Raw genomic sequence first — 16890 nt, forward strand, 5'->3', positions numbered from 1 at the left:
ATAGAGGTCGTTTATGAATATCAGGAATAATAGAGGTCCAAGGATAGACCCCTGAGCTACTCTCGCATTTATGTCATATTGTTTAGATGTACGACCGTCGAGGACAACTTTGATTTTTCTATTACTTAAGAAGGATTTAATTACATTATGAATTCTTCCAGTGATTCCATATGATCTAATTTTCCTTAGAAGACCATCGTGCCATACCCTTAGATATATCAAATTAATGGAAATGCACTCGAAAAAGGCCGGAGGTTAAATCAACCAAAACGTTGGGAAAATAAAGATTAGAACAGTACAAATGATCCAAATAAAACTTGTTGCGTGCAAACTTATTGTACAACATTTTTGTTTGTCTCCCCACGGGGGTCAGCTTTAATATAAGTAATATTTACCCCCCCCCCAAGAGCACGCTGGATTCGGGAGAAAAACACTAGTATAGTGCATTTAGCACTTTTTCACACGACAAATAATCCTCTCTTCTTTGAAATTTGGAAGAGACTCTGGATGCCACATCGCAATTTTCATTTTGCCCTAAGTGCCATCTAACGCAACATCTCTGAAACACATGAAGAACAATCGCTTCTATCCACCAGGATCATACATCGTGTGGAAAATGAGCTAACATATCCTCTTTTCGATGCCACACAGTTAAGCTAAGCAAATAAAATATGTGCTAACATATCCTCTTTTCGATGCCACACAGTTAAGCTAAGCAAATAAAATATGTGCTTTTGCCAATGGGGTAGTTAACCCTTTATGACCTGGTTTAACTAATTTGTTCAGTCGTAAATAAATAAAGTGGAATGTCTTTTCACCGGAGAATTGCCGCAGACTAATTCAAGGAATGCTCAAAATATTGCATGCTGTCAAATTGCTGAAGGGCTATGCTATTAAATAATAACTAGTTCATCTTGTTCCCGATGTATTTGTGTTGCATTAATGTTCTAAAGTCACATTTAAATAACAATTTTTCATTGTGCGGAGTTTCTTTTTGCCTTCCTAATTTGAAGTTAATTTTTTTATATTGACGTCAACACTAGGAAGCGTTAATTAGCATAAAATTTCACATTGACCCTGAAAATATCGTAAAAATTTAACTAATAGAAAAATTTTGATAGATTTTTAAAGTTTAAAAATTGAAAAAAAATTAGCACGTAAAATTCAATTGATTTCATTACGTAAAAAAACTGGCTGCATGAAGGCGCGCCGGCACTTTGTAAACACTGTTTTTTTGTTTTTTTTTAATAAAAAATAATATTTCTATTCTTTACACAACTAAAATAGTTTATTTTGGAAGTATATTCCATAAAGAAAATAAACAACCCACTTTTAAAAGAGAAATTACGAACTTAATATTTTATTCCCAGTTTCGTTTAGGGTTGTCAAAAATTCCCCCAAAATTCTGATACACCTATCACTACTATATATATATATATATATATATATATATATATATATATATATATATATATATATATATATAAATTCCCGTTCACATACACCTTTCAGGATAAAGCTAGAACCCAGAACTAGATAGAATCGAGCAATTGCATCGACAACGGATAACGCCAGACCCAAAGTGGGTTTCGATGTACTGCATCTCATCAGTGACATGCTCCGACATAGGCGCGAACCCAGGTCGTCGCACTCATGAAGTGTGCAATACTGACGACCTAACGATATGGGCCTCGATTTTTTAAATTCTTATATTTTCATCCAGTTCTACATTCTACGATGTGACAAGCAACGCGTCATATACAACTAAGATAGTTACTGCTGGTATGCAGGCGGTAGATATCACATCTACGAACATTAACTGAAATTAGCCGACTCCACAGACACGATTACGGAACAACCTTATTTGTTGAGGGACATCACGTCCCTACGAAGGATGACCCGCTTTTTCTACATATATTAGACATTAAGAGGAGATTATAGATAGATATATAAATTCCCGTTCACATACACCTTTCAGGATAAAGGTTGTTCCGTAATCGTGTCTGGGGAGTCGGCTAATTTCAGTTAATGTTTGTAGATGTGATATCTACCGCCTGCATACCAGCAGTAACTATCTTAGTTGTATATGACGCGTTGCTCGTCACATCGTAGAATGTAGAACTGGATGAAAATATAAGAATTTAAAAAATCGAGGCATATTCAATAGATTACGCCATGGCCCATATCGTTAGGTCGTCAGTATTGCACACTTCATGAGTGCGACGACCTGGGTTCGCGCCTATGTCGGAGCACGTCCACGTCACTGTGCAGTACATCGAAACCCACTTTGGGTCTGGCGTTGTCCGTTGTCGATGCAATTGCTCGATTCCATCTAGTTCTGGATTCTAGCTTTATCCTGAAAGGTGTATGTGAACGGGAATTTATATATATATATATTTAAAGTGATGGTTGTGTAGTTCCAACGAGAGAAAAAATGTATATTTAAAAGAGTGTAGCCATCAACATTTGTGGGTTTTTTTTAAAGGTTTTCATCATATTTTTATTTTAAAATATTTTTATAACGCGTTTCGAGCTTAGAGTGTGCTCTCTTCAGATATTTTCGTAAAAAGTTTTTCTTTAAAATGGGAGTTTGTGGATATGCCTCCGCTGATATTAAATATGTTTTTCATAGTGGTGCGATGCGTGTGTTCAGTGTTTAGACGTTCTGTCTCCAACTTTAAGTGTTTCACTGTGACCGGTCAAAGTTAGTTTCAAAGAGTGTTTTTTAGTCCATATGGTGAAGGTTTTTATGGCTTCTTTAGGGTTCTTTTTTAAAGACTTTCTTTCCCCATGTATAGCATACACTCACACACAATCCCATACGCATACATATATATTCATGTACATGTACACATGCACACGCACACAGGCACACACACATACACACACGTACATACATAGAAATATATGTAGGAGCATACATATATACACATATACATACCCACCTACACACTCACACACGCACTCGCATACATCCACCGCTAACAATTATTTTTATTTTTTTATTTTTTATTTTATATATATATATATATATATATATATATATATATATATATATATATATATATATATACACTTTTTTTCCCCTACCAAAACACGCATGTATATATGCGCTTAATCATTCAGACATATGTACACGCACCCACACAAACACACAAGTAAGATGGAGAATAATAGGTAGAAGATATATATACACACACATACACGCACATACACACATATATGTACACACATATATGTATGTGCACATACACTCACAAACATCCACATACTATGTAGGCACATACACATACACACACACATGCACACACACAGACATATGCAGGGGCTCACACATACGCGTATATCCATATTCACACGAACACATTTACCCACTCATACATGTGCATACATATGTATATATACATACATACACACATACATACGGATGTGTATACACTCATCCACCCATATATATATATATATGGGCACATGCATTCACAATCCCACACACACATACATATTCATACATCCCACCTTATGTATATATTGGTTGGAGTTTCCTTTCCAATCCATGCACATATGCATACATGGATTCGGTCACCCAAACATAAGTGCACGTATATATACAAACAAGATGTAGCATAGATAACAGATGATATATAATTATACACACACGCATACACAATCATATGTGTACACCCACGCACATACACATATACACACGCACACACGCGCGCACACACACATACATACGTTTAATTTCTAGTTGTTTGTTTAGTTAAGAGAAATGGTACTGTACTGGGTATGGGCGCGCGCACCCGCGAAAGTGTGCGTGTGCCTTATTGTGCTTTTTTGTTGTTTCGTGTGTGAGGGTGCACACCTACCCAAGCATGCATGCGTGTAAGTGTATTTTGTGTTTTGCCTATTTATGTGTATAATTATGGAGAGACGTTTAAGGCGGGGTTAAACTTTGTTATGAAATGTTTTTCTTGACTCAGCAAGTAGAAGTAGTTGTCAGTTTGGAAGATGGGCATTATCTCGAATCTGCCTCCACTGCATGCGTGTATATGTTGTGATACATGTAGGTGTCTATTTTCCGCGATTTTGATGTTGGATCGGTGTAGGGCTACTCTATTACTTAGGTTTTTTGTAGCGCCTATGTAGGATTTATCGCATGCTGGACATTTTATTACATAGATTACGTTTTTTGAGGTGCAATCTAGTTTTTTTTTAATTTTGAATGTTTGTATGGGGTTCGCAAATGTGCATGTGTTTCCCTCTAATATTATGTTGCAGACTCCACATCGTTGTTTGTTGCATTTTGTGACTCCTTTTGTTGCGTCTTGATTGAGTTTGGATGAGGTAAGAATGCGTTTTAGGTTTTTGGGTTGGCGTTTGCTTTTTATTATTTTTGTTGTTTTAAGGAAATTGTTTAGTTTGCTGTTTTGGTTAAGTAGGACGAGGTTTTTCGTTTTCTCTGTGAAAAGTTCAGGGTTGTTTGTGTTGTGTGTGGAGACGTATGTTAGGATTTGTTCTTTGTTTCGTTCTTTAGGGGTTCTCAAATCTTCTACTGGTATATTTGTCGCAAGTTGGATCCCTTTGTCTATAAGTTGTGATGGGTATTTTCTTTTTCTTAAATTTATTCGTGGTTCCTTGAGTCGGATTTTTCGAAGGTTATTGTCCGTGATTATGGTGCAGATTCTACGTGCTAGGGTGTAGGGAATTGATTTTATGCAGCTTTTAGGGTGGTGACTTTTAAAGTGTAGGTATTGTTGGGTGTCTGTAGGTTTGCGGTAAATGTCTGTGATAATGTTATTGTCTTTAATCTTTATCAGTATGTCTAGGAAAGGTAATTCTGTAGAGCTTTGTTCTATGGTGAATTTAATTTTTGGGTGTAGGTTCTGGAGTATGGTGTGTAAGTCTGTGATGTCCCCCCATGTGGGTTTCCATAGGATGAAGCAGTCATCTAAGTACCTTTTCCATGATTCTACAAACAGTATTTTAGTGCTGTGGCCAAATTTTTGTTCTATTTTTTTATATAGGGTTTCTTCTAGGTAGGCTAATGTAAGGGTTGCGTAAGTCGGTGCCATTTTCGTTCCCATTGCTGTACCTAGTGTTGGGATGTAGTTGGTATTGTTGAATTCGAAGGAATAATTATTTAGAATTATGTCTATACTATCGATAATGAATTGCTTTGTGAATCTGGGATGTAGTGTTTGTGCGTGTCTGTTGATCCAAAATAGTATTGCTTCTTTTCCTAATTCATGGGGTATATTACTATATAAACTACTAACGTCAAATGTAACTAATAGTGTCCCGTTTTCTACTGTATGTGGTAAGGTAGTGAGAAAATGGATGTCGTCCCTTATGTAGCTCTTAACTTGATCTGTGAAAGGTTGTAATAAGATGTCTATTAAGTTGCTAAGTCTGCTTGTCGGACAGGCTGGTCCTGCTACAATGGGTCTAAATGTAAGGTCGCTAGGGTTTGGAGCGCTAATATATTCTGAGTTTTGTGTATCGATGGCAAGTTTTATTGTGCCAGATTTGTGTATTTTAGGCAGTCTGTAGAAGTTGTTGGTCTTTGTAATGAAATTTGTGAGGAAGTCCTTTTCTTTCTTTTTTAATATTTTGTTGTGTGTTGTACAAAGTTTTGTGATTTTTGAGATGGTGGTGTTATCTATGTTGGTACTAATGGGTTTATAGTAGTGTTTGTCATCCAGTAATTCTGTAATTTTTGTTTCATAATATGTTCTGTCCATGATTACTACGGCACTGCCTTTGTCTGCTTCTTTTATTATTATGTCATTATTATTACGGATCTTTTCGAGTGCTTGTTTTTGCTTATGTGTGAGGTTGCTTGTGGTTTTGTGTTTTTTTTGGAGGTTAAGGTTCCAGAGATTTTCGAAGTAGCTGTTTAGTTCTTTTGTGTTGTTCTGTTTATTAGGGAAATATGTTGATTTGTTTTTTACTAAAGAATCATCTTTGTCCCCTTTGTTATCTAGTGTTTCTATTAGTCTAAATTTCCGTTCGAATTCTTTAAGGTCCTTTTTTAGTTCTGCTATATTGCTTTTAGGGGTGGGGCAGAATTTGAGGCCCAGCTTCAGTATTTCCATTTCGTTCTTTGATAAGGAGTATGTGGATAAATTGATGATTTTGGGTCTAATTTTTTCTAACCTGGAATTGTTGTTCCCTGGGGGCTTCCTAAAAAATGCTGGGAGTTGTTTGTTTCCTTGTTTCGAGGAGTGGTGTGTTTTAGGGTGGTGTGATGTCTCCTTGTAAAATGAGTGTCGTGTACAATATTGTGAGGGTTCAGTGATAAATGGTTGAATGGGTTGTCGTTATATGTTTTTTGTGTTGGATAGTTGTGTTTCAGTTGGAATTGGTGTTGCTGTTGAGGATACATGCATTGTTGTATAGGGTTGTGTTGTCGGGGTTTGTTGTAGGGGAGGTCTGTTTGTTGGGATTGGTGTTGCATGGGATATTCTGATTGTTCCCGTTGATGGGGGAGGTGCCTTAGGGGTTTGTTTCTTTGTGTGGGATATGAGGGGTGAGAGTTGTAGGTAGTGTTTTGAATTATGTGATGTCTCAGGTAGTTGTGTTGCATTGTGGGGGTGTTTTGGTAGGGGTTGTTTAGTAAAGGTATTTTTTCGTTGTTTGTGTTAGCGATGTAGTGTCTGTGGGAATGGACTTTTGATTGTGTTCGCTGAATTGGGTGGTAATAGTTAGGTTTGTATTGCTTAGGATTGTATATAAGTGGGTATTTTTGTGGAGATGTATTGTGTGGTATGTTGTCCGGTGTGTTGTGTTTGTTAATGGTGCGGGTTCTTGTGTAATTTTGAGGTGTTATTAGTGTGCGTTTTGGCTGGGCCAGTTGTTGGGAATTTGTGTAAGATGTGGATATATTGTGGTTGCTTCTTTGTGTGTAGTTGTATCTGTTGTGTGGATGTGTTTGTGTATGGTGTATGTTTCGTTTCTTACCTTTGTTATGTGATCTCTGTGTTTGCGGATATCGTGTAAGAGTGTTCTGTTCCTGGTTGTCCTTGTATGTGTTTGTCGATTGTTTGCTTTTTTCTTTTTCCGGCAGGTTTTTTAGCCAGGTTATTTTCCGTCCAATGATTTCCCTGGATTTTTCCTCCTCTTTTTTGCATTCAGAATCCCAGAGTTCCAAGAGGGGTTGGTGTGTTTCCTTGGGGCAGAGTTCCTTGATTTTTTTAAATACTTTATTGTCAATTTCTGTGTACTTCTCCGTAGAGTGTATTTTTTTGTCTTCCCGTATGTCGATTTCGGCTTGAAGTTTTGAAATACTTAGGGCTTTTTTAATTTTCACTTGTTCCTCTGTATCTTGTGGTGTAATTTTTTCCCGGAATTTATATGGAATGAATTGGTCCTCCATCGTTAGAAATGTCTTGTATGTTGCTGCGGTGTCACTGCATTTTACTGCATGGTAAAAAGCCATTTTTCTTTGTTTAAGGAGGATGTTCCAGTTTTGGAGATTCCGTTCCTTGGTTTTTAGTACGTCATTCTGTATGTATGGTCTTCTAAAGTATTCCAGGTATTCTTGTTGTGCTTTGAGTTGGTTAATGATTTCCTCAAATTGTATCTCTTTCTTATCCTGTTGGTTGGAAATGAGCTGGATTATTCTGTCCATTTTCTCATTTAGTTGCTGCAATCCGTCCTCGAGATGTTTGTGTTCTATGGAGAGGTTTGTCTGTGAATCCATCAGGTCCTCCAGAGACTTTTTTCTTGTTGCTGGCATTCTGTCATTGTAGTTATTTATATTTAAAGTGATGGTTGTGTAGTTCCAACGAGAGAAAAAAATGTATATTTAAAAGAGTGTAGCCATCAACAATTGTGGTTTTTTTTTAAAGGTTTTCATCATATTTTTATTTTAAAATATTTTTATAATGCGTTTCGAGCTTAGGGTGTGCTCTCTTCAGATATTTTCGTAAAAAGTTTTTCTTTAAAATGGGAGTTTGTGGATATGCCTCCGCTGATATTAAATATGTTTTTCATAGTGGTGCGATGCGTGTGTTCAGTTTTTAGACGTTCTGTCTCCAACTTTAAGTGTTTCACTGTGACCGGTCAAAGTTAGTTTCAAAGAGTGTTTTTTAGTCCATATGGTGAAGGTTTTTATGGCTTCTTTAGGGTTCTTTTTTAAAGACTTTCTTTCCCCATGTATAGCATACACTCACACACAATCTCATACGCATGCATATACATTCATGTACATGTACACATGCATACGCACACAGGCACACACACATACACACGCGTACATACATAGAAATATATGTAGGAGCATACATATATACACATATACATACCCGCCCACACACCCACACACGTACTCGCATACATCCACCGCTAACAATTATTTTTATTTTTTTATTTTTTATTTTATATATATATATATATATATATATATATATATATATATATATATATATATATATATACACTTTTTTTCCCCCTACCAAAACACGCATGTATATATGCGCTTAATCATTCAGACATATGTACACGCACCCACACAAACACACAAGTAAGATGGAGAATAATAGGTAGAAGATATATATACACACACATACACGCACATACACACATATATGTACACACATATATGTATGTGCACATACACTCACAAACATCCACATACTATGTAGGCACATACACATACACACACACATGCACACACACAGACATATGCAGGGGCTCACACATACGCGTATATCCATATTCACACGAACACATTTACCCACTCATACATGTGCATACATATGTATATATACATACATACACACATACATACGGATGTGTATACACTCATCCACCCATATATATATATATATATATATGGGCACATGCATTCACAATCCCACACACACATACATATTCATACATCCCACCTTATGTATATATTGGTTGGAGTTTCCTTTCCAATCCATGCACATATGCATACATGGATTCGGTCACCCAAACATAAGTGCACGTATATATACAAACAAGATGTAGCATAGATAACAGATGATATATAATTATACACACACGCATACACAATCATATGTGTACACCCACGCACATACACATATACACACGCACACACGCGCGCACACACACATACATACGTTTAATTTCTAGTTGTTTGTTTAGTTAAGAGAAATGGTACTGTACTGGGTATGGGCGCGCGCACCCGCGAAAGTGTGCGTGTGCCTTATTGTGCTTTTTTGTTGTTTCGTGTGTGAGGGTGCACACCTACCCAAGCATGCATGCGTGTAAGTGTATTTTGTGTTTTGCCTATTTATGTGTATAATTATGGAGAGACGTTTAAGGCGGGGTTAAACTTTGTTATAAAATTTTTTTCTTGAGTTAGCAAGTAGAAGTAGTTGTCAGTTTGGAAGATGGGCATTATCTCGAATCTGCCTCCACTGCATGCGTGTATATGTTGTGATACATGTAGGTGTCTATTTTCCGCGATTTTGATGTTGGATCGGTGTAGGGCTACTCTATTACTAAGGTTTTTTGTAGCGCCTATGTAGGATTTATCGCATGCTGGACATTTTATTACATAGATTACGTTTTTTGAGGTGCAATCTAGGTTTTTTTTAATTTTGAATGTTTGTATGGGGTTCGCAAATGTGTATGTGTTTCCCTCTAATATTATGTTGCAGACTCCACATCGTTGTTTGTTGCATTTTGTGACTCCTTTTGTTGCGTCTTAATTGAGTTTGGATGAGGTAAGAATGCGTTTTAGGTTTTTGGGTTGGCGTTTGCTTTTTATTATTTTTGTTGTTTTAAGGAAATTGTTTAGTTTGCTGTTTTGGTTAAGTAGGACGAGGTTTTTCGTTATCTCTGTGAAAAGTTCAGGGTTGTTTGTGTTGTGTGTGGAGACGTATGTTAGGATTTGTTCTTTGTTTCGTTCTTTAGGGGTTCTCAAATCTTCTACGGGTATATTTGTCGCAAGTTGGATCCCTTTGTCTATAAGTTGTGATGGGTATTTTCTTTTTCTTAAATTTATTCGTAGTTCCTTGAGTCGGATTTTTCGAAGGTTATTGTCCGTGATTATGGTGCAGATTCTACGTGCTAGGGTGTAGGGAATTGATTTTATGCAGCTTTTAGGGTGGTGACTTTTAAAGTGTAGGTATTGTTGGGTGTCTGTAGGTTTGCGGTAAATGCCTGTGATAATGTTATTGTCTTTAATCTTTATCAGTATGTCTAGGAAATTATACACATAAATAGGCAAAACACAAAATACACTTACACGCATGCATGCTTGGGTAGGTGTGCACCCTCACACACGAAACAACAAAAAAGCACAATAAGGCACACGCACACTTTCGCGGGTGCGCGCGCCCATACCCAGTACAGTACCATTTCTCTTAACTAAACAAACAACTAGAATTTAAACGTATGTATGTGTGTGTGCGCGCGTGTGTGCGTGTGTATATGTGTATGTGCGTGGGTGTACACATATGATTGTGTATGCGTGTGTGTATAATTATATATCATCTGTTATCTATGCTACATCTTGTTTGTATATATACGTGCACTTATGTTTGGGTGACCGAATCCATGTATGCATATGTGCATGGATTGGAAAGGAAACTCCAACCAATATATACATAAGGTGGGATGTATGAATATGTATGTGTCTGTGGGATTGTGAATGCATGTGCCCATATATATATATATATGGGTGGATGAGTGTATACACATCCGTATGTATGTGTGTATGTATGTATATATACATATGTATGCACATGTATGAGTGGGTAAATGTGTTCGTGTGAATATGGATATACGCGTATGTGTGAGCCCCTGCATATGTCTGTGTGTGTGCATGTGTGTGTGTATGTGTATGTGCCTACATAGTATGTGGATGTTTGTGAGTGTATGTGCACATACATATATGTGTGTACATATATGTGTGTATGTGCGTGTATGTGTGTGTATATATATCTTCTACCTATTATTCTCCATCTTACTTGTGTGTGTGTGTGTGGGTGCGTGTACATATGTCTGAATGATTAAGCGCATATATACATGCGTGTTTTGGTAGGGAAAAAAAAAAAAAAAAAAAAAAAGTGTATATATATATATATATAAAATAAAAAATAAAAAAATAAAAATAATTGTTAGCGGTGGATGTATGCGAGTGCGTGTGTGAGTGTGTAGGTGGGTATGTATATGTGTATATATGTATGCTCCTACATATATTTCTATGTATGTACGCGTGTGTATGTGTGTGTGCCTGTGTGCGTATGCATGTGTACATGTACATGAATATATATGTATGCGTATGGGATTGTGTGTGAGTGTATGCTATACATGGGGAAAGAAAGTCTTTAAAAAAGAACCCTAAAGAAGCCATAAAAACCTTCACCATATGGACTAAAAAACACTCTTTGAAACTAACTTTGACCGGTCACTGTGAACACTTAAAGTTGGAGACAGAACGTCTGAATACTGAACACACGCATCGCACCACTATGAAAAACATATTTAATATCAGCGGAGGCATATCCACAAACTCCCATTTTAAAGAAAAACTTTTTACGAAAATATCTGAAGAGAGCACACTCTAAGCTCGAAACGCGTTATAAAAATATTTTAAAATAAAAATATGACGAAAACCTTTAAAAAAAACCCACAATTGTTGATGGCTACACTCTTTTAAATATATATATATATATATATATATATATATATATATATATATATATATATATATATATATCGTGAAGGGAAGACTTTTCTTGTTAGAAAAACACGTAAAACACGTTAAAAAATATTAAAAGGAAATAAAAAAAAACAATACAAAATGTATATTATTAAAATAACGCCCGTTGCATTGTATGGCTGAAATATATATATATATATATATATATATATATATATATATATATATATATATATATATATATATATATATATAGAGAGAGAGAGAGAGAGAGAGAGAGAGAGAGAGAGAGAGAGAGAGAGAGAGGACGGGGGAGGAGGGTGACTGCAAAAACGAATTTCCCTGTTTCTTGATTGTCCCTAATTTTAAGAATAAGTGAATCTACAACCTCTCTGATCTAAGTGTTGTATGTACATCCTAATTTTAGTATCTTTTTTTTTGGGGGGGGGGATCAATTCGTGTTCTCATTCATCAGCCTCTTCGTCTCAATGACAAATTTGAATAAAAAAATAAGCTTCACGGAACACCATTAAACGTTTCAAACAATGACATACCTTCAAAAAGCTTGGTGTACCAACAGCGGATCCCGGAAAGTAAAGTCCTATAAACCTAGAAAAAATATTTAATAGCTTTGTGCCAAGCTGAGTTTGTCGTAATCGCAACACTAATTTTAAAATCAGAGAAACAAATAATTTTTTATACCAAGGGAAATAACTATTACATATTTTTGAAGGGTTATTTCCCTTTAAAGACTTTAGGTATGGGCAATAATAGGCGGACAACGATAGGAGTACCTAGTTTTGAAAGCCGATTTATCATAATTTTTTTTTGTACGTTTCCGACTACTTTTTGAGTGTATTTGAAAGATTAAAGACTAAAGTTGATTTCCAAAAGAAAAAAAAATATTTGTACACGTAAAAAAGAAAGTTATGAAAAATGTTTTCACGGCGAGCTACTCAATTCAGCTAAATTTTGAAGTTAAATAAATTCATTGTAAAAAATCCTTTAAAAGATAAATATTAGTTTTCTGGGTCTATTTCAAAGATAATTAGTGAAGTAAAGTCCTAAGATATTGAATTAAATAATAATTTTTTTTTGTACAAAACATAAATTAATTTACCCAAAACCGAGTGATTCTGGTGTTCGCAAAACGTAACAAACTAAAGTTTTTCTAAACACGGAATATACGGAAGCCCAAAATTTCAGGCAGTCGAAAGACTGTGAAAATGGCGTCATATAATTAAAAGGGAAGAAGGGGTGTGATATACCCTCCCCCCAGACGTGCATCCGTACATTCCTATTCTTAACGTTTGTATATTTTTTTCCATTTTTTTAATTTAATTATTTTTCTATGTTCCTGTTTTTAAATCAAATTTTTTAAAAATTATTGTTCAATATTATATAACAAATATGTTACGCCGAAAGTTTCACATCCTTGCGAGCTAGGAAATTATTAAAATCTTGCATATAAAAATTATGCGAAACCTGTAATTTAAAAAAAAAAGTAGAAATATTTTTTGCAATTATAATTTTTTTGTGTGAAAATGTTAAATATACGATGCTTAATTCAGTGGTAATATCGGTAGTTCGAGAAATTCATTTTTCTTCGAGTTATATCGGATTCATTAATACGAACTTAAAGGGACTTTTTTCGTAATGTCCGTGTAAAAAAAAAAAAAAATTATTGTTACAAATTACGATGCTTTATTTATATAAAAAAAATAAAAAATAAATTCTTGCGTTTTTTATTTACTACTGAAAACCATAACTTTAGTAAAGGTATTTTTTTGTTTAAACAAAATAATACATTTCCACTAAGATTTAAATAAAAGTAATTGGTTGATTATATTCCGCGATCATTATTTGATAAATACTGAAAATTTCATTAAAATTGGTTAATTTCCTGATTTTTGGTGATTTTTTAAGTAAAGGGAGGGTCGAATGTTTATACATTTTGAGCATCGGCATTCATTTTGGCCGTGCCTAAATAAAGAAGTGTATTTTTTTTTCTAAAATGATTCTTTCATAGCATATGATTTCTTCATATCAGTATAAAAACCGAAAGAATTAAAAAAAAAATCAAACATTATTGGAAATAAGAAGAGATATCAGAAAAGATCACTTTGTGGCAGAGTAGGTGTGAGGGAAGAGACTAGGGGAAGTTTATCCGAAAAAATGGCTGCAAAAGGGTCAAAGTTGAAAAATTGGTACATGAGGGTCATTGAATTGTTATCTGTTTGTCAACTGCTTCACGAATGCGCCTGCATGAATCGTTCTGATGCCAAATTACTTATGTTAAAAATAAGTAGGTGTGAAAACACTTTTTAAAGGACGGGTCAAGCTGGACCATTGGTTATCGAACTTGATTTCACTGTCTTTAAGTTTTGGTTATTTTTTTTTTACTTAGAAGAAGTGGATTGTTTAGAAAAAAACTTAATATTCGCATGCACATATTTCAGTTTCTTTACGTTTTTTTTTTACTTCATTTTTTAAAAGAAATTTAACGTTACGTTTAATACTTACAGTATTTCTGCGTACTTTATGACTGGGCAACTCTGGGCAATGCTGGGCATTCCCCCATATTAAAAATAAAATTTAAAAAGTGGGCTCTCTCTGCCAAGCTAGAAAATTAACCATATATATCCTATATCTTTACGAGGTCACTATTCACCCATGCATGGAGTAATGTTGCCACATCTGGGCTAGTATATCAATCACTAGTCTCTCACTCTTATAGAGGGTCCAGAAAAGAGTCTCACGCGTAAAAGGTCCTGCACTATTAACAAACTGTTAACCTTTGCCTCGTTGTCGAAATCTTACATCCCTGTAACTGCTTCACAAGTATTTTAATGAAATGTTTTTTTCACCTCGAACAAGTCACAGTGTCACACTGATGTTGGGGCTACTATCTGTGACATAATTGGTAGGAGTACTATGAAGGGAGTTGAGCAGAAAGATATCTGTTTACATTACACTTGGACTTCTGCATGTCAGTACCGGTATTTTTAAAATTATTTTGGTGTTAAATAGTCCTTATTATAATTTCTTTATTTTGACTTAATTTTGTCTAATATATTTTATTTCAGTCAGCCGTTCAATGCAAAGTTATCTAGAATACCCCCTCCCCCCGAGAAGAAAAAAGAAAATTTTTTTTTAAGATTACTACTTAACTTTTCCTGTATAAATATAAACGAAATCATCCCTCTCGTCGCGACCCTTTCCCACCCAGTCTTCCATAAGGACAGAAACTTGAAAGCAAGTCAATGAACGAAAAGCTTTCAAACGCGCTGGAGGTGTTTTTGGATAAGAAATAAGTTTAATGAATATATCAACACGTGATAACTCCACAGCGGTATTTTAAAAATGTATTTTGGTGTTAAATGTCCTTGTTATAATTCTTTGGAGGTGTCTATTGGATAAGAAAAAGTTTAATACCTTAAATGGAAATTACAGCAATGTATTTTATTTTCATTTCATTCGTAAACATGGGAGGGGAATTTATCTTCAAATATCTTTAATTTTGAATTAGAACCACGGACTTATACTAAGTAATTATTAATAAGTCCTTTACACCCCTTTTTTTAATGGAGAATAGACAACGCATTGTGGATACGTTATCGGCAGCTCTAGTTACTCTCGCTTCTCCTCCTCATCTTGAATGAGTGATTTTTTCTGACAAAGGGTGAAGAAAAAGCTGCTCTCCAGGATGACAGTACTTTGTGAACAGTAGCCTGAGATGTCAGAAATTTTCTGTTTCTATGTCTATCCTTGTGGCCATGTCACTAGTAAGGGTGCTGGAGGTAAACGTTTCATCTGGGCTGATAGTCAGGGACCGAACCTTGGATAAACTTCTAAGGAGGCTGTCCTATCAGCATGTGCAAAGTACTGGGGCTGCTGTATTGCCATCTGGTGAATGGATTCTGGACCATGCAGTAGTTTCTGGTGGGGCCTCTTGATGCCATACTAGTGGGTTATTGTTACGGCTTTACCTTATCATGTGCTACAAAACAAAAACAAAAAAATTCCTATCTTTTTTCTCCTGCTTTCCCTCTCTGTCCTGCTCTAACCAAGTCTGTCGACCTGTTCCATAAATCCAAAATCCTCAACATGAAACATCTGCAGAAAAAATCACAAATAAACCTAGAACCCCATCATCCAACGTAGACCCCTACTACCAGGTCTCCTTCTCCAACATCAGGGGTCTACGTTCCAACCTTCCAGAGGTTGAAACCCAATTACAAGAGACAAAACCGAACATTTTATTCCTAAGCGAAACTGGCATAGGGCCCACCACTTCCCTAGACGAGTTCATAATTAAAGGATACTCTAACTTAACATCTACATCTGACCCCGAAGATCGCCATGGACATGGAATATGTGCCTACATAAAAGATGGCTTTTGGTACGGTAGGGATATCTCCAGAGAAGACCCTAATTTACCTTATATGTGCTTCCAGGTTGCACTTGCGTACACCACTGCATTTATATTTGCCCTTTATCGCCCCCACAACAGCGGAGTTACTCTCTTTAAGAGCATATCTGAGAAAATTGACCACATCCTGCCTGCTCATCCTCGGCTAACATACACATTTGTGGTGACTTCAATGTCCATAATGTTGAATGGCTGACCCACTTGAACAAGACAGATGATGAGGGGAGGTTCTGTCATGATTTCGCCATTGCCTAGGACCTCACCCAGATTGTTTGTGAGCCAGTATTTCCGGTTAATACACTAGCCTTCTAGACCTTTTTCTCACAACTTCCCCTGAGCTATGTTCATATTCCGTTCTGTCCCCTTTGGGATCTTCCAACCACTCGGTCGTTTCAGTTAAGATAAAAACGGAATGCAATAAATCTTCAGACGCACCTCTCCACCGTGCTCTACGGCTGACTGGGATAGCTTCCGTACATTCATATCTAATCTACATCTGCATTCCATGTATAAAAAGGATGTGTCCTTTATAGTATCAGATCTGACCAAATGGTTAATTGTAGGCATAGACCGATTCATACCATCCAAAAAATTCCAACAAAAACCTAACAGCCAACCATGGTTCTCCCCAGAATGTGCTGCTGCCATTGTGCACAGAAATCACTTTTTCCATTGCGCTAGAGCTGCTTTCCGGACTGCCAGCAACCACTGTAAAAGAGTAATAAAAAATGCAAAATATGCACAGTCCGTTAAATCCAAAGTAGCTGAGCAGCTGCTTGGTTCCCACCAGTTTTGGCAA

The sequence above is a fragment of the Euprymna scolopes genome, chromosome 2 (genome assembly GCF_053919585.1).
Source record: "Euprymna scolopes isolate OS-2025 chromosome 2, ASM5391958v1, whole genome shotgun sequence".
NCBI lineage: Eukaryota > Metazoa > Mollusca > Cephalopoda > Sepiida > Sepiolidae > Euprymna > Euprymna scolopes.